Source organism: Cheilinus undulatus, linkage group 7 (assembly GCF_018320785.1).
Source record: "Cheilinus undulatus linkage group 7, ASM1832078v1, whole genome shotgun sequence".
NCBI classification, from domain to species: domain Eukaryota; kingdom Metazoa; phylum Chordata; class Actinopteri; order Labriformes; family Labridae; genus Cheilinus; species Cheilinus undulatus.
This window is the reverse complement of record NC_054871.1, coordinates 40,513,751-40,534,002: the sequence shown is the minus strand read 5'-3', so window position 1 is coordinate 40,534,002 and position 20,252 is coordinate 40,513,751. Positions and strand designations below refer to the sequence as shown.

At 38.3% G+C, this 20,252-nt stretch overlaps 1 protein-coding gene across 4 annotated transcripts in view; it reads right to left on the bottom strand.

Annotated features, from left to right (window-relative positions):
* The window catches only part of LOC121512653 (LIM domain containing preferred translocation partner in lipoma), a 340,478-nt gene that overhangs the window by 289,590 nt on the left and 30,636 nt on the right, over window positions 1-20,252 (bottom strand). For all 4 annotated transcript variants that reach the window (XM_041792030.1, XM_041792029.1, XM_041792032.1 and 1 more), the window contains one exon: window positions 8,605-8,652. The gene's annotated coding sequence lies outside the window, so the exon portion shown is untranslated. The remainder of the gene's footprint in view (window positions 1-8,604; window positions 8,653-20,252) is intronic.

Genomic DNA, 20,252 nt, shown 5'->3' with positions numbered 1-20,252 from the left:
GCCACTGCTGATTGTAATGTGATCCACGGGAATATCAGATAAAAAGATTTTAATTCTTCTTTCTGGGGTAGATTAGTGATGAGAAATGATAATGTTGCTAAATAACCATATCAGCTATGTGTTGCAAAAGCAACAAGGCACTATTCAAACTATTAAAACGTTTTAAAATAGTTTAAACTCATCCCTTTAATGTGATAAGATAGATAAAGTTAATCAGTGCTTGTTGGTTATTTTAAAGTAGTCTGTAACTTTATAAGCTTCCTGTAGAGCTAACTCACAACTGGACGGAGCTCACCATTGATGCACAATGCAAAAATAAATATTGGTTATCTGTTATAAAGCAGTCAAAACATTACTTCACATTCCAAGATCCTCTGATAACAGTTTTGAATATTTTTTTCTCATTTCACCTCTAAGAGGAAGCGAGGGAAATGCTGCAAGTCTAAAAACACTCCAGCGCTCTGGTAAACATCGCCTTACAAACGTTGGGCTACTTTGAGCTGAAGCATTTTGTGAAAAGAATGAATGAAGCGCCTGCAGAGGCTTGTGCTCTGCTTGCAGTGCTTCTGTGTGCACACCAATAGTGCCTGTACAATGGGGTTTTTAAACACCCAGGGAAGGTTTGATGTTAATAAAAAATGAACACCACCCAATCCTGTTCAGTAAAAATACAAACGCCAGTGGAGTCATTCTCGTGTACCTGCTAAAATCTGTCTCATCTTTAAAGAGGGAAACCTTTGTAATGATTCCTGATGATTGTTTTTTGCATCCTCTTTAACATGATTTTGCCCGGTGCCTGTTGATAAATGATTTTGCTTTAAATGAAGAAATATTGAGCTACATCACCGCTCTTTCTGTGAAATCTTAATATCTGGTTTAAATCTGGACCTTGCGTCCGTCATAAAGTTTAAATTGAATTTGTTACAAAGCCCCTGAGCTCTGCATTGTGATGGTATAATTTTGTGAAAATATCTGTTGGCCTTCAATGGACAGATATGTCATAATAACATTTTAATAAACCTACTCAATACTCTACTTCCCATAACATTAAAGTCACTCTTTAAAACACTGCGGTGCTTCCATTGAGAAAAAGCCAAGGAGAAAGATTTCAGAAAGCCTTGAAAGATCACAGAACTCTTTGATTGTAAAAAAAGACAAAGAGATTTTACCATCACAGATGACCGTGACACATATTCTTCCTGACAACATAAGTCAGCAGCTTCCATGGCGGTTTACTCCAACACAACAGGAAGTAAAAGAAAACAACACCAGGGGCTCTTTTAAAGAACATCAATATTGAGAAATGAGGGCATCTATTCAAGACGGGCACAAATTGCTGGATATGTTCATCACTGATTTAACCCTTTAATGTCCATCTTTCATTGAGAGACTGCTTTAATCTTGTGGCCTTATTTTAAATAAGGTTTGGATGAGATTACCTCGGATGTTCGGTTTCCTTTTTCCAACTGTAGGGGTGATCTTTTCTTCTTTTTGTGGGATTAAAATCAAAATACCTTTACTGTACATGCAAAATACATTTGAATTATATATTTAAATATATATTAGATATCTGCATAAATGTGCAATCAATATGGTGTCCCTTATAGAGTGATCAGTGAGTGTTTGTTTCTAAATTCATTTATATGGGTGCATCTCAAAAACTGGGATATTATGTAAAAGTTATTTTTCTCCAGTAATTTAATTTAAGAAGTGAAACAGCCATATATTGTAGATAAATTTCACACAAAGTGAAATATTTCAAGACCTTTTTGTTTTAATCTTGATGATTACAGCTTGAAACTCACATACATCAAAAATCCACAATCTCAAAATATTTGAATATTGTGTAAAAGTCAAATTTCTTACTCTATTTTAGCACACACAACTGCAATCATGGGGAAGACTGCTGACTCACAGCTGTCCAGAGGACAATCACTGTCACCCTCCACTAGGAGGGTATGCCCCAGAGGGTCACTGCTGAAAGGGCAGGCTGCAGCAGATTCATGGAAAGTTGACAGGAAGAGAGAAGCGTGGTAAAAAAACAATGTGGGCAAGCAACAGGGATGAGCTCAACCTTCAGAGGATTGTCAAATAAAGCAGATTCGAGAACTTAGGGGAACTTCATAAGGAGTGGACCGAGGCTGGAGTCCGTGGATCAAGAACCACCACACACAGACGTGACCAGGAAAAAGGCTACAAGCATTGTGCTTTTGGTGTCAAGCCAAACCTGAACCACAGACAATGGGCTAAGGAGAAGAAGAACTGGACTGTTGCTCTGTGGTGCAGAGAGCTGTTTTCAGATGAAACTAAATTCAACATTTCATTTGGAAATCAAGGAGTCTGGAGGAAGATCAGAGAGGCATAGACTCCAGGGTGCTTGGAATCCAGTGTTTTGGGTTCTCACAGTCAGTGATGGTTCAGTGGACATTGGTCCACTGTGCTTTATAGTCCAGCATCATTGCTGTCAGCCATCTACCTGGAGATTTTACAGACCTTCATGTTTCCATCTGCTGAGAAATTTTATGGAGACACTAATTATCTTTCAAGCAGGGCTTGGCACCTGCCCAGAGTGAAGCCAAAACTATCAGAAACTGGTTTGCTGACGCTGGTGTTACTGTCTTTGATTGGCCAGCCAACTGGTCTGATCTGAACCCCATAGAAAGAGGAAGATGAGAGACACCAGAGTCAACATACAGACGAACTGAAGGCTGCTATCAGCGCAACCTGAGCTTCATACCATCCCAGCAGTGCCACACACTGATTGCCTTCATACCATGTTGCAAAGATGCAGTAATTTGTGCAAAAGGAGCTCTAACAAAGTACTGTGTGCACTAAGGTTCATAATTTCAGGTCAGTAATTCTGTATTATAAATCCTTTTGTGGACTGATGTTTTTGTGATATTCCAATATTCTAAGATGGTGGATATTTGATTTTTGTGAGCTGTTAAAAAAGTCTTCAAATGTTTCACTTTGTATGACATGAATCTAAAATACATGGAAGTTTCACTTCTTGAATTAAATCACAGGAAAAATTTACTTTTTCATATTTTGTTTTTTTTAATGCACCTGTATAGACTAAATCCTTGCACATGTGCACTAAAAAAATCCTGATTTTAGACCTATCAGATCTAAAGCACTTCTACTGTGAGGCTGTGTATCTGGTTCTGGGTGGAAAATCAGGAAATTCCACAGTTTTCCAGTTGTTACCTTTAAGAATGAAGCTGCTTTTCGTCTGCTTCATATCTCAGCGGGCACACATAACTTATAATTATTACTAGAAGAATAAAAGTGTTAATGAAGGCCGGAGCAGGAAGAAAGCTTCTCTGACCACCTGTTCAACATTTTCATATTCAGTGAAGAAGAGCTCAGGTTCCCTTATGAGCACCTTCCCATCTGTTTCAAAAATATATCAAAGTTTGGTATTCAGGCACGGTGCACGCTTTGCTAAACACAGACACCTCAGAGCTCCCTAATTTCTGTGTGCACTCAGTTTACACAGCATACTATTAATTTATTTCTCTATGTGTTAAATCAAAGGAAAGCTACTTAAATGTAATGATAAAAACTCAAAAGTGAGAGGAGTTAGTGTTGTAACAAATGACAACATTTAAAAAAAGCTCTCTTTTTTCTTCTCCATTAGAATTAAAGACACAAGCCTGACTGCAGCACTGATGAACTTTTATCTGAAATCAATTAAAGCAAGGACCATTAGTGTTATCGGGACATGCAAACATTATTTTGATGTGGTTGTTAAGGGAGTTCTCAGCAGCTTATCAGAAATAAAGCCGGCAAAGAGTGAGCTAATCTGGTGATAAAAACAAAGACTCACTGAGGGCTGAACTAATGTATAAAAAGGCTTCTGTAATATGCAGCAAGAAAGTCTACAAGCATAGTTTTGTTTTGAAATTACAAGGTTGTTAGAGACTTGTTTGATTTTTCTTCCATATATCAGAAGCAGATGACAGTAAATACAACACAAAGGCAGACAGTGAATGATCACATTTATTCTCTTACTGTTTGTGTGTTTAAAGAACACCAAGTCTCTCCTGTATTGAGATTTCTTTACTCTTACTTTCACAGTTTATAGGTTTTATCAAACAGACGTTTTGATTGGCTTTAGAAACAGACCAAAACTAATGATGATGTCTCTATATAAGCTATCAACACCATCAACAGACTATTATTTCTCTATTTGTATTTAATTCCTTGTCATCTTTTCCACTTGATCAGCCTCACATGAAAATTTCATGCAGTTGAGCCAAAAATGTGTTAATGATTTCTATGAAACAGAGCGAGTGTTGTGACTGACTACCGACATCAGAAGGATGTTTTTCTTTCAGTCTGAGAACTTTGGTAACAAAATAAGATGCATCATTTTGTTTACAGAGAGCGCCATAACCAACACTAAATTAGAGTTTCTGGAAGCAGCTTGACTTTTGGTGTTACAGCAGCCAGGGCCAGAGTGGGACTCATTTTCAGCCCTGGAGTTTCATGGCTCACACCAGTTCAGTTCATGACCCTTTAACTGAAGATATATAACAAGGAATTAGGAATATTCATTATAATATTTATTAGTGACTAATTATTTATACTCGAATTACTGTTATTGACTAGTTTTTTTTTATGGGGGGGGGGACTTGGACTTGTTTTTGGTACATTTTGAAATCAGTACTTTCACTTATCCAAAGTCTTAAACTTTTTCCATCTCTGTTGACTGAACGTAGAGAATCACAATCCAAAACTTCACACCTCTGCACCATGAGAGACGTTATCCACTGAGTTAGGATTCTTGCCTGTGACTTCAGGTGCTTCTAAAGGACAAATGGTGCATATTCTTCTTCAGTATGAATTGCTTTGCTACGGGGTTGACTTTCTACTTTGTTCCTGCCAGAGGAGGTTCACCTTGCCACAGATTTTCAAGAGTTACTGCAGCGCTTTCACACTGTAAAACATTTAACCCTCTCAAACGAATAGTTTAACCACATGTAATGTCGACCAAAACAGACACTTTTAACGTGTTAAATGTAACTCTATGAGTTTCACTGAAACTGTCAATTCTGCTGTATATTTTAGTTTATTATAGAGGTGTGTGTAGAGGTTGTTCTTGCCAAAAAGGAAAGATCAAATTTTATGATACAACTCCTCAGTCGCTACTCAGTACTTAGTATTTTATGTCAACTTTAAATCAAATACTTTTACCAAAGTAGATTTATTGGTCCGTACTTTTACTTTTACTTCAGTAAATTTTAAGCAAAGTAACTGTACTTTTACTGGAGTAAAGAGTAAAGTAAAGATCTTACCGCATGCAGGTTCAGACATTCTTGAACCATTTTTATCATGTTCAGTTGTTCACACGCTGTAGGACAGTGTTGCCTTGTGTGTTACTAAGAGGCAATAAATCTACCGGGTTCAATACTGGGGCCTGGCACTATTACTGCCACAAAAATCAAGTTAAAAATTTAAGATTTGTTTCTTTAGTCAGTGAAAGCCAGCTTCCACTATCAAAAGAAGAATAAAAACCTACGTTTTTATTTCAGGATTCTGACTATTCCATTGTAATGACCTACTATGCCACAAGTCTTTTTAGTTTTAAAAGTCTTCCACCATAAAACCAAAAAATAAATACTTCCAGTCATTTGTAAGTCAAGTAATTTTTATTTACATATTCCTGATTAATTAGGGTTTATTTCTGAGCACATTTTGTTTGAACATGTCTATACCGTACTCTTTGTCACAGTAACATTGACTGAATCCTACCTGCCCTCTCTCAACTGCTCTTCCTCACTCAGTCAGAAGCAAGCTGTTTCTTGGGGCTGCTGCTGCTGCAGAGGTGATGTTTGACACTTTGTTCTTATTCAAACAGAGCCACTACTTGCAAAGAGCTTATCTGTATATGTTGTTCTATCGACTATAGACTTGGACAGTGGTTGTATGTTTCGTGTCGTGCATCTGGCTCTGCTGCATTACCTGTGTCATCTCCACCTGGTGCATTGAGCTGTGAGCTTGAAATAACAAAATACATATGCGTATCAGGCTTCATAAGCTTCTAAAGCTTTCTAGTCTAACCTTTTCACCAACTTTGCTTTAGTGATTATTCATCTTTCTCTCGGTTTATCTGACCGTCTTGGGTCGGAGGGATTAACCAGTGACAAAGAACACACCAGTGTAATGGTAGTGTTTCCAGTCAGACAGACGTGGACAGCCATCCCCGCCTGACTAAGCAAGAGAAAGAGAGAGAAAGAGACAGAGACAGGAAACGCAACTCAAACAATGAACACTCCTGCCACCGTACATCAGCCCTCCTGGCCTTAAAATCAGCCCGACTCATCGGGAATTCTCACAGTTCTCAAGATTAGCCGCTCCAGACCCAACTGCAGCAGAGAAAATATAGATTTTCATTTTGCTGAATCCAGACTTTTGAAAAAAAATCTATGTATAAAATCAATTACATTAGAAAGTTGATTTTTTTTTGTAGTCAAACCAAACTCCAAAAAACAACTGAGATAGGTTTGTGAATTCTGATTTACACTGCAAAACTCATTTGTATATTCTTAGTATATTCTTCCGATATGTACAGCCGATACCTTGGCCAGGAAAATTGTCTCAAATATCATTATCTCCTAATGGTGCTAATTAATTTTTGGAGCTATTATCTGCACATATAGCTACTGTGACAATAATACACCACATCTGAATCGCTGTGTGTTTACTGCTGTTTGAAAACAAATCCAATTTGTATATATCAGGCCCTCCTAAGCTCCCATCTGGCCCCCAAAAGATAATTAATTCAGAAGGTAAAAAAAGATGTTGCGGTTTTCAGGGTATCTTTTGTCTTTAAGTTTATACAGCTGTTTTCTGCAGAAATCCACCAGTCAGTTATTGTAAGTAAATATGATGCTAATCAACATGCACATATCAGTCTAGTCCTGATTAAATCTACAGTTTTCTGTGTCAACTTCACTCCATACTCTTGGAGAGTGTGATTTTCCCACCTGAGAATCAAATGAAAAACATGTTTCTTTCTTTCTTTCTTTCTTTTTTTTTTGTTTTTTTCATCAAATACGATGCAGCAGATCAAACCTAGTGATGGCCAACATGGCAGTCCTAGAAAAATGCAGCTAAAATGTTTCAATACAAATACAATAAATTGGTAATTGGAGCAAAATATTCATTTTACTTTAGTTAATCTGAAAGTTTAACCCACAAAGCGCAAGACGAAATCTGGGCCTTGTACAAACGCTGTTGATGACCCCTGCTCTAATTAGCCCACCAGACTTTATGCTTGCATGACGCCCCTGTTGGTATTGCAATATCTGCATGACATGCATGATGATTTTTGGGTTATGCCATAAAAAGCTATTTTTTCTTGAGGTATACTTGTATTTGAAACAATTCTCCACACATATGATCAAAATTATTACTCATTACTCATCAGATTTAGCAGCTAGGCCCATGGCCTTAAGTTCATTATGGTGGAGGGAGCCTCATTTCTGTGGAGCTGCAGAAATCTGCCTGAAAAGAGCGTGGGTGTTGCTTAATTCATGTGTTATTTTGTTTTTCTCCTGATCAGGTTTAACAGTGTAATTCAATCATGAATCATGAGGATGTGTACTGTACATGATCAGTGCAGGTTACTGCACTATGGAAATTTTCTGTGATGCAGGCAGAGGAATCTTAAAAAACATGGATGCTAAAACAGAGATGTCAATGACTTACTAAGGAAATTGATTCACGATTACATGACAACTAGCTTTACATGTGTGGTATATATTAAATAAACAACAGATTAAAATAGAAATCTGTCTCCCTGCCAAAATCTAGATGCAAAAATTACTAAAAGTATTTGATTAAATTATGCAAAATAAAGAGGCTTTTATATTTTATGGAAAGCTTAAAGCAATGTATAAAAGTATTAATATTAAAATATTATAAAATATTGAAGTTTAATATTCTTAAACTTGTTAGTATTTACACAAACAAGACATTTACAGAGCTAGTTTTGTCAGATGCAGGTACGTTTAGTTTAAATAAATAGGACATCCTTTTGTCAAGCTTTTTAATCCTGCTCACCGCCAACATAGTCTGACTGTACTGAGGCTTTACACCCTCGTAAAGTGTGTGTGAACTCTGACTGTTTTAGCGCAGTATTCGGTGGATTTTCCTTAATTTAAGACTGTTTTTTTTATTTTCTGAGACACAGATAATTAAAGCAAGAAGTTGAATAAAGAAATTCAATGTTGTTCAAAACATCTGGTGTTTTTTCAACAATCTAGACTATATTGTATGGGTGATGTTAGAAATATAGCAAAAATGGTCAATGCTTTCAATAAAAATATCTATTATTAGAAGGAAGAAAGAATTAAATGTGTTTCAAGGAGTGAGTCTAAAACAAAGCCAGACAGGCTGTAAAGCCATGTAAGCCAAATATGTTGTGTGATTTTGCACCATATAAACAAAAAAAAATAGATCAAATTAAGCAAATAAAATGAAACGTATAAAGTCACACAGGCAGAAAGTGAAGCGGTGTTTATGGAGGTCGCTCTATCTGTGATTATACAGTGTCTGAATGCCGTGAAAGAAGGGAAATTTAGGTCGAGCACTTACCCAAATATGAACTCTACGTGATGGCGGGGACTTCAGGATCTCTGACACCTGAAAAGAGAAAGAAAATTATTAAACAGCCTGAAAATTAGAGCACCAGAAATGAGAAATTGGCTTTAAAAAGGTGCAATCATTTAGGAGCGGATCTGACTATAATTGTCCGATCCTGGCTGCAGAGGCAGCTGTTTGGTTGTTCAGTTCGTCTTTCTTATTCGATTGTTTACTTTCATAAAGTTGGCATTAAAGTGCAGCTCTAACTCTTAAAGTGAAATCCTAACTTTTGACTGCAGGGGATACATTCAAAAATGATAATTGTGAGTGAATTTTCTATTTCTGGTGTTGTGAATGTCCTACATTCTGTTTAGATACAGGTAAGGGTGGGGGTGGAATGATTTTTTGTCTCCAGGGCCCAAAGATGTGTATTCCTCTTGCTGAGGAATTCTTTTGTTCTGATAAATTGACATTGTCAGTTTCGCACATTGGCTCTGTGTGGCTTATACTATGGGGAACAGAGGTGGGAACACAGATGCTCCATACGATCGGCGTCAGTCAATGTGACAGTTGTTTTTTCTTTTCTTTTGAGGGAGGGGGGGTCTATTTTTCTAAATCTGAACTTCCAAGTCGAGGAAGCAGGAAGGAATAGGAATTAATACACCTACACTCCCCTTCTCCCTCTAGAATGGCAAAATTCCCTTTGTACCCACATCATAATTACTGGTGGGCGCTGGTTTGGGATTGTTATCCAGGCCTCCTGCACACTTTTTTTTTCCCCAAGTATAAAAAAAATGTTTTGAGAACATGCAACTGACAACTGAGTGTTTTCTAAACTTCACGTTAGTTTCTTTGCGCTGTGCTAATGTTAAGGAACAACTATAGCTTGAAGTAGTGTTCTGAGTTGAAACTGAAGCGCTCTTTCCCAACAACAGCGAGCAGCCGTGAAAATGGGCACAGAGAGAAGGGATGCCGTGGACAAGATACCATGAAGAAATGGTTCATAACCAGGCTCTCATACTATCTACAATAGAGTTTTTTCATTGGCCCAAAAAAAATCACTCAATAAACCTGTTACCCTTTAAAATAAAGGTAACAATATGTACATTTTTACTTTCTCAGAAACAGAATGGAGAGTTTGCATTTTACCATGTTTTAAAAAATATCACCCAAGTGGCTGCAATCTGGCAAATTTAGATGTCCATGTTCATTAATGTGCACTTTGCCCTACAATTAATAAATAAAATGTAAAGGCACAGCAAAAGTCCAAATTTAAGTGCCTCTGGGCAAAAAATAACCACTTTTACTCATAATTTTAGTCACACTCACTTAAAAACTCCAAAAAATAAATAAATATATAAATAAATTTCAGGATATAAAAAGCCAAATCAAGGCCTGCTGTTGGGCTGTGTAATATGGCCTTCAAATAAAATCTGCCTTTTTTTCCAAACTTAACCTGGTTTATGACCTTAATCAGTTTTCTTATCTATTTAAATGAAAACACATAAATGAAAAAGACTTAAGTCAAAAGAAGTTTTGCTTTTCTTTAGGATGCACAGCATTATCAGCATATCAGTGTTGGCAGGTTTAGCTAAAAAAAGTTAAATATTAGTATTGGCAGAGATTAAATTTTCTGCCAATACTAACATTTAACAGTGTTCATTTTGACAGCTATTTTTTATTCTAGTCTTGATCTTAAAGCCTATGCACATCAAGGACGACATGAATAAATGGCAAGAAAATGCAGATAATTTCGAGGTGAATTTTGATGCACCCTTCTAATCATTTTAAGAGGCGTGCATGGCTTTCATGTAGAGATTTTGCAAACTCCAAGCAGGCTTTCATGTGTTTTGCACTGAGAGACTTCCGTCTAGCCACTCTGCCATAAGAACCGATCAGTGGAGAGTAGTGGTGTTAAAAAAGTACTTCCCAGGATGCATCGTGATGTGGATGTGGATGATTTTGCATCGATGCAGAGGCAGGCCATAATAGATGCAGACAGATGCTGCTCGTCTGTTTTCTTGCTGCTTATTACTGACTAAAACTAAGTTTAGTTATCGTCAAGATGTCGGAAACAAAACTGAAATGTAATTTAGTTTTGGGCTCTGAGAGGCTCTTCTGCCTTTCAGCTGTAGAAAGCAAGGACTCCAGATTTCACAGGGTGCATAAAACACACAACTATGTTTTGTTACCAGATTTAGGAAAGAGAATAAATGCTTGGACTTAAAGTTTGGACTAAAATGTGAGGACTTTATATGGACTAAAAGTAGACCAAAATTTTTAATCAACAAAACCAGACTAAAGCAGTCTAGCTGTCAAAATTAACACTGGTGCAGTGATGGCATGATAGGCAAAACCCAGAGGTTAGCATCATGGGTTCCCTCTGCAGTGAGCCTATGGGATGTCTCAGTGGGTTTTTGGAGTTTTGTTTTGTAAAAGATAATCTTCATAAATTAATAATATAAGCATTATGTTTGGTTTGTAAATATAATTGATGAAAGTAAAAAAATTTATGTCATGCTATATTGAACTACCACATGATTGACTGAGTTTGACATCATCACCTGTGTCTCTGGTGAGGATATGGGTGAGAGGCAGGCTCAGTTGCCACGCTCGGCTTGATGAGGAATCATGGTCCCAAGAAACACTAAAGTCCTAGTTAGCTGCCCTTCAGCAACGGCTAAATCAGTCATTGAGATATTTACATTTTCTAATTTTCATGTCTTTTCTTTATGGGGTACTGGGTGTAGATTGTTTAGACTTGTTTGAGTCTTTGCATCTGTTGGGCTATTGGTGGCTTTGTGTTGTTCACTGTTTTCACATTAACATTACAGCTCATTCACTCTCTTTGTTATGAGCTCTCAATGGTTGATCGTGCCATCATCACATCAATCATTGGTGATTATATTTCTGCAGCTGTTAATAAACTTGAACGGTTGATGAAAACATAAATGTAAGGGAAACAAAGCATATCAAACCAACTTTTAGTTCAGTTAGTACACTATGTGACGGTATAATAGATGTACAGATTATCTGATCATATAAAATTAATCTAAAGAAATCATTATTTGATCAGTGTTTGAAGTCAGTTAAGAGCATCTGTATAGTCATCATCAGTGTCAAGGTGTAGGCCGAATGAGCCCATATCTGACTTTGACTGAAAGATGTGGACAGCTACGTTTTTATCTGGTGCAGGTATGGGTGAATGCTATCCAAATACTTTCTCAGCTCATCTGTTACTTTTAAGATTTGTTTTTCACCCAAGATTGAAACCAGATAAAGAAGTCCATTCTCCAGTTAAACTCTCATCAGCCTCCTCCAGTGAGTCCCACCACCAAGGCCAAACTTCAGCTGTGTACACAAGAACTCTTCTGCAATCTACCCAAACAAAGTTAACTGAAAAAGTAACAAAGTAACAAAGATTATTAAGTGTAAAGGAAAAATATGCCTCACTTCCTTTTTGCTTTTCTTTCCCTCTACTAGAAGTGTGCAACATCGCCATGCAGTCTGGATATTTTATTCATAACTTTATGCACCCCAGGTTGATACACTGAGCCAAAATATTATTTTCGGCAACCCTATTTATTTCACAAATAGCAAAGAAGTTTTCTTTAGGACTTTCTGCAGCCACAGAACCACCATAATTAAATAAAAAGCCCTTTTTAAAACCACTGTGAGTATTTGCTAGCAAAACCCAAAACTTACTTGGTATGCAGTTGTGATATTGTACCAACCTGTTTCATAAAACCTTAACATGTTAGTAATATCTTTGTACTCCAATCTGAATAAAAAATGAGTCTGAGAAGAATTTCTTACTATAGCAATCAGTCACCAAGAACCTTTTAGGTCACATATGCTACTGCGGCTGCAGATTCTAATAAAAAAAATCAGACTGCAATAACTAACATCCTGGTGGTTTTAAAACTTTGTATACTTTCTTTTTCATCCAGAACCCTTTCATCACTTCCCTCTCTTTGTATACTGATGGTGAACTAAGGCTGGGCTAGTGCAACTCATTTTCATTGTGTTAGAAGTGGGGCTAATTAAAATATGTCTATCACAATGGCTGTGTGCACATGCGCAATAGTCACAAAGCAAGACCTGGTGCACATCATGCAACTGCTTTAGCCAAAATTACGGGTTATCTCATTTCCATGGCAGTTGTGCATCAAAGTCTGCCTGATATCATCATCAGAAGTCAGAGAAATGAGGTCTGTGCAGGGGAGTCTGTGAGTCTTCTTACTCGAGCTGCAGGTGACACTGCTGCTGTCACTACACCATTAGACGTCTAAGGCAGACGCTGAGTTACGTCCCAGCACTTTTGTCACAGGACCTTTGAATGCTGTTAGAAAAGGTTGTAAGCAAGGGTAGAACGGACTGTGACATTGACAAGTGGATTGGTGCAGCATCAGCAGTTCTGCAGGCGCTGCGCCGTTGTGATGAAGAGTTAGCTGAGCTGGAACAGCCATAAAGACCGGTCAGAGAGCGTCAACATCTGGAGGGATCTTGAAGTAGAGCCGCTGCTCCTTCGCATCGAAAGGGTTAGGGTTAGGGGAGCCAGTTGAGGTGGTTCTGATCAGGATGCCCAGGCCACCTCAACTGACCTGTGTAAGTGTTCCAGGTAGGACCAACTGGGAGGAGACCCCAGGGCAGACCCAGAACTTGCTGGAGGGATTATATATCCCATCTGGTCTGTGAGCACCTTGGAATCCCTCAGGAGGAACTGGAAAACATTACTGGGGCTAGGGTTGTCTAGGCTGACTTGTTTAGCCTGCTGCCACTGTGACCTTACCCTGGATAAGCGGAAGAACATGCATGGATGGATAGAAAGGGTTGATGAGTTAATGACTGCTGCCTTCCTGTCAGAGCTCTCTCGATGTAAATATGAGAAGCTTAGCAGTTAGCATGTAGGAACAGCGCGGTGTGACAGTTTAAGTAGAAAATTGAAATAAGGTGATATGTAGGCTGTCGAGGGTTGAACTCACGTTTAACTACTCAACCAAAGTGGAAAGAGGCCACTTATCAAAGCACGATATTAATCTGCAAAAGAAGAACAAAAGCTGGCAGAGCTAGCTGCTAATGTTAGCCACGCTCTACAGTGTGTGCCAGGCTCACAGCAGAACCGCTGACACAGTAACCCTGTCAGGAAGTATTTTCTCCTCTTTAGATTAGTCATTTAAACACAGTTTAAATGAGCAGTTAGCTAAATGGGGAAATAGATGCCTGGGAACATCCTGAGAGGGTGAGAAATACTGCTTTTCTCCATCTTTATCTCGATTTGCTTCTGCTTTTTGTTTTTACCATGATGATGTGAGCACAACTGCCGTGACGTCCCCAAATTACATTTTTTAAAATATCTGCTCTTTGCTTCATGGGCCAAACTCTAATTTTATAGATGCTATCTGGGTCAAGTGCTTCTTGTTCTGAACATTATCATTAATATTTTTACAATGAAAATGCCCCTTTCTTTTGATGTTTAACTTACATGAATCAAACATTCATGCAGGGTCTTTCCCGCCACTCTTCTGCCTTCATCCTCTGAGAGCTCCCGGTCCAGGTGAAGCTCTCATGAATGGTTTGCAGGTCAGGTATAAATCAAATGAGCCACATGCTTCCTATCAAGGGTATTTCCTGCACTCTAGTCTGCCCTCAGGCACATTCCTGTAAGCTTGGTGCTTCTGTAATGTACCTGGTTCAGAAAAAGGTAACATGCTCTAATTTAATTCCAACATGCCTTTCACTTTGCTGCCGCACTGTAAAGAAGTGGTTATAAATACACCATAAAGCTCAGGTAAAAGGCCAAGGTGTTTTCAGGGATATGTATTTTTCATTCCTCTGGACTGCCTTTTCAGGTTGTAAACATTAAGGCCCAATCAAGGCGTCCATTGTAGGAGCACTTAGAAAGCATGTGTCCACAGAGGAAATGGACCCACAGAGCTGAGGGGCACTGGGTCCAAGTGCAAGAAGACGAAGATGAGCATTAGAAAAAAAGAGCATGACGCATGTTCACTTGTTTTTAGTCTCTCTGAAGCCGTCCATCATAACCTGCAAATAAAGACCTTTTCAGGGCCTAAATTACATTTCTTTGACAGATTGTGGGTCTTTAGAAATGTTTTAATGGTCTAATGTACTTGGATGATCTCTTGTGTTTGATAGCAAATGACTCCATCTGAATGTTAAATGGCTTTGATAATTAGAGTATTTAGCTCATTGTGTGTTTTTCTCCTGCTCTTAAAGGCTGGAAATTATTTAACCTAAGTTATCATAATGGGTTTGGCATTGAAAGAAATGGGCTCATTTTATTTGACCGTCAGAGAAATAGACCTGAACGTTTCAGAGGGTCTGCGGTTTGACAGCAGATCTTTATGAAAAACCTATTTAACACATTTAATCTGATGTAAATACATGCCCTGTCTGCAGGAGGAGCGTGGTTAATTGAGTGCAGCTGTGTAAGGTCACATCCAACAATAGAAAAGTAGTCCAGCTCAGATTGTGGAACTGTGTGGTCGGCATTAAAATGGGCACAAGATGAAAGTTGCTGTAGTATAGATAAAATAGCCTCACTGTGCACATAAGGTTGTGGCATCAGAATGACATGGTTGGTGTCTTTTTATGCTCAGGCATACATTTTTGTCTTTTCAAATTCTTTGAGGGATTTTCTTTAAATTTCTCACCGATGTCCACTCTAACCCAAGGATGAAAGGGCATACGTCAAAGGTCAAGATCATCAGGCTGCGTGTACATCCCTTGTTTGTGAATGGAATATCTCAAAAAGGCTTTGAGTTTTTTTTGTTTTGTTTTTTTTAGCACAAATGTCCTGACAGACACAAGGAAAAGCTGGAATGATTTTCTTTTGTTTATTTTTTTCTTCTTCTTTTTGGGGGGTGGGGGGGTTGTTAGAGGTCAAGGTAATTGGGCCTCATGTTCATAACTTGGTTACAGGCGCAAGATGCACAAAAGACTTACAGAGATATTTGTTAAACTTCCCAGCAATGTCCAGTCCAACTCAAGGAAGAACAAATTAGAGTTTGGAGGTCAAAGTTCAAAAGTCACAGTCATCAGGCCTCATGTTCATCTATTGTTTGTGAACGAATATTTTTAAAAATTGTAGTGGGAAATTTGCACAAATGTCCATGCTGACTCACAGGGAAATAATCAGGTGTTTGAGGTCAAAGGTCAAGGTCATTGAGCCTCAGGTTCATCCCGTGCCTATCTTCTTTAATATATGGGCTGGGCAATTATTCAGGATTTAGATGAAATCACAACATGGCCTAATGCAATTTTCAAATTGCAGCGGCTGCAATATTTCTTTAACCTGAAATGTGTCAAAATACCAGTTTAAATGTTTTTTTGCAACAAAGATGTTGTGCTCTACAGAACATCTAAATATTTAAGTGTTATTTTTTAAAGTTTATAAAAATCCTACTTCCCTCATTTTTGTTTGTTTTTCCTGAAATATTTAAAGACTTTTTGTTTTAATCTTGATGATTACAACATTAGGTATAAATTATGTAGCAGTTTTGAGCTGTCAGCGTGCATTTCTTGCTGAAGTTTTGCTTCTCCCATTGTCCCTGAACGTATCTCTCTTCCAGCAGAGCGCTCACTACCCCGCCCATCCAGGAAGCACTCCTCCGTGCATGCCCATTTTTACATCAGCAGAGGAAAAGCAGGGGCGTAAAGGAAGTAAACAGAGCGGCACGGTGAGTTGGCGGTGAGTTAGCAGCGTTCAGAGTTTGACAACAAGAAACAGCGCTGGATCTGTCACCTGGCAGTGGTTCAGATTTAGACAGGAAGAGGTCAAACTAAACGTGGTAATCATTAAAATATGCTGCAAGATGATGCCGAGATAACGGCATCAGTAACACAACACATCGGTAAAGACATGACCCCAGTGTCGTTGAAAGGCCAGGATTTAAACATCTCATAAAGACACTCCACCCAGAATATGTGATTTGCTTGGGTGTGAACATTTTGCTGAAAACTCCCTGTTTGAGCCGTACATGTCAGACAGAAAACGGCCAAGCAGCGGACAAATGTGTTTCACTTCTCCACAACAACGGAGACTTATCTCAGCCTAACAGTTCAAAACACCGACAATGAAGAGTTAAAAAGTCTGTGCCTCCAAACCAGCTTTTTTCCCCCATGATCACACAGGAGAGTTTCTTGAATAAGGTCTGAAGACGTTCTCATGTCATGAACTTGTCAGAAACTGGTCCAGCGTACATCAGCACAGATAACAGACTAATGTAATTAAAGCTGTGAGCCTGAATGGTGGACTAGACTGCAGGGGTTTGTCCTTCGGCTGCATGCAGGATTGGTGAGTTTAGTGCAGGTTTGCTGCACCCTTAATGAGGAAAATAATCATTTTATCATCAGCAACAGTAAACATAACACAGAAAACATTTCAGAAGTTTTCATGCCCTATAAAAGTCAGAATGTTTCACGACATGTATCTTTCTTATTTATCAGTAGAAGCTTGAATGAAATCTTTTTCAAAATAAAACAGTGTGCTAAATTTTACTCCTTCTGCATACATTTTAAAAGAAAAATCCAACATAACAGTCTATTTTAATCACCAAACTGGTGTCACTTAGGGCTGAATTATACAGCTTCTCAGAGGACATTTCAAGATCTTGCGATATATATCGTGTATTGCAGTATGGCAAAAATATATCACAGTATAAATTTTAGGCCATATCGTCCAGCCCTAATAGACTGAGTGATTTCTCTTCTTTTGTGGTAATAAGAAATTCTTCATAAATTATAAGATAGACTTTAAATTAACGTGTCAAGTGTAAAAAAAAAAGCTTCATGTTTAATTTGGGTCATGTTAGGTTTATTTTAAATAAATGTCCCTCAATATTCTAAAAAAACACTGACAACCAAAGCAAGGACTTAATTTTTAAAGAAACCCAGGAAAGCAGCAGCAGAAAGATCTGAGAAATCATTGTGTGATTTTTATCTCCTGATGGACTTGAAAACAAAGATAATTTGTTAGAAATCATACACCTCACTCAAAGTTTTTATGAGCAAAAGCAATCATCTGCCCTTTTTATAGCAGAAAATGTTACTGTAAATGAATATTATTGTCTCATAATAGCATGTAACAAAACCACAACTTAATATGTGTGTTTGATGAAGATAGAGTTACATAAGTGAAAGAAAAATGCCCGGAGCATGCTTCTCAATGCTTATAGTATTTACTAAAAGAGCATTTAGCAAATGCATTAAAACAAATGCAATCCCTAAAAGATGGCAAAACAAATCCAGAGCTTGTTTTGATTGCTTCCTACTAATTTTGTGCCCCTCTAACAAATGAAAGTTTGGCGAGTGGAAGGATTTAAGAGATTAGCAGCACTTTAATGTACTGAATCTGTCTGATATTAACACAAGTGACCTCAAACCTGACACGTAAGGTCCCTTTTACCCAGTCTGCAACCTAAAAAAGCATGATGGGAGCTCAAATAACAAGCAGGCAATGTATAGATTACATGCAGCGTCTGTGCTTAGAGTGGCTGCACTATACATGATCCACAGCGCACGCCACATCCTGTACAATTGGATAATCCTTTAATGAAGCAGATTCTGGGGCAAGTCACTTAAAGCCAAATCACAACCTTTAACCTCTAATGTATTCAGATATAACACGAGAACAATGATAGTAAATGCAAAACACAAAGAGGCTTTACTCTTCATGCTGTGACAACCCAACAGTGTGTAGAAGTCCTCTGCACCTCTTTAGACTTGTATTAACAATGCTTGGATTCTTACAGTATTAGTGCTCTTTACAGAAGCATCTATATTTATTAAACCTTGGCTTTTAAAATTTGTTTGACTGTCTCTATAGCCTCATATCAATCCAATTAAATTCAATCAGTATGAGCAACACAGACAAAATGATGAAGGAGAGAGAAGTCATGAGGTGATGAAGGCTATTCAACAGCAAATGTCAACTCAACACTTTCTACTTTAAATGAACTTCTGATCACTTACATTGCTTTACCTTACATCCTATTCATCCCTTTCACGTAGACATCCACAGAAGCATCAATACAGGAAACCACTCTGCTATTCTTGATATATCATAACACTCATTTACACATAAACTTCAGCCAAAGGCACAGCCTGTGAGAGCAGTTTGAGGTCTCACATCTTGCCCGAGAAATTTAAGGCAATGGAGGAGCCAAGAGTCAAAGAACCAAAAGACATCGGTGAACCCGCTCTATGTTTTGGGCTGTCTTGACATAATGTCATGAATTCTGAAAAGAATGTCAAGGATGGTTATGTGCTACCAAAAAGTTGGTAGAAAATAGCTCTTATATTAACCATTTTCCAGTGTTAATGGTCAGTTGGACAAAGAATAAATCATCACACGGAACATTAAAGCAAAATTTCTTAGCTTTTGGGGAAGCAGGCTGTGAAGAAACTTCCAGTAAAGCATCCTTTTCAGTGTGTTACCATCTTTTTATATTCTAACTAGTAACTTTGGAGACAGGAACAGAAATATCTCAATGTCACGCCAGGTGCAATTAAAGTTCAATCTAGCGGCCCTGAAAATCAATCTGTTTGATTCTGTAAAGTCGGGCTGAGAAGTATGGCCTCAAATCACTGTACTTATTTATTCATTTTGCCCTTTGCACAAACAGTATTATATTGGGGTATTACAACATTAAAGTAGATAAAGCATTTATGCATATGTCCCAATCCTGATCACATGTATCGGATCGGAACCGATACTAAGCATTTTTAATTGATCAGTGATCGGCAATTTGATCTGATCAGCCCAGCCAATCATTCACGTAAGTTGCCGTAAATGGAGCACAATTAATGACAGGCCATAAACACGGCAGTAACACAACAAAGCTGCAGTAGCATTATCTTTCATGTGTTAAAATGTCAGGGGTGTGGAAATGCTTAAAACGTGAGAGCGAAAACAGTCCACCGGCCACTTGCAGCATCTGTAACACGACCGTTTCACCAGGTGGTAGCAGCAGAGCTGCGATTAACTCTACAAATTTGATCCGTCATCTCCAATCAAAACATGCGGTGGAATATGTTGACTTTACAAGAGCAACAGTCGGCTTCACTGAAGCAACAACCGCTGGACTTTAAGAGGAAAGACAAATACCTTTAAGAGAGCGACAAAGCAAAAAAGATAACAGAAGAAGTGGTCAAATTCATCGCGCTGGACAACCAGCCCATCTCTGTGGTGGAGAATTTGGGCTTTTAGCGTCTTCTTGCGCTTTTAGACCCATGCTATGCCCTGCCGTCTCAACATTACATTACTGACACTGCTTTACCGAAGCTGTACAACAAAGTACGCTACAGCATACTAGAGAATTTAAAAAGCAACTTCACTGCCGTGTAGCTTCACTACAGACATTTGGAGCTCAGATGTTTGCCCCATGTCACTGCTGAGTCTCACTGCACACTGGATTGAGTCCTCCACCTTCGAGTTAAAGCGCACAGTGTCACATGTAGGCCAGTTTCATTTCAAAGTAACAGAGGGTAAAGAAATAAAAGTGATGGAGGGGAAGTAGTGTAGCAGATCTAGTTACACTTTAGTAATTGCACTGAAATAAAAAGAGTGCTTGTATTTGATATTTGGGTTTTATTTAGGGGTGCACCGATTGATCGGCCAAAATCGGTATTGGCGCCGA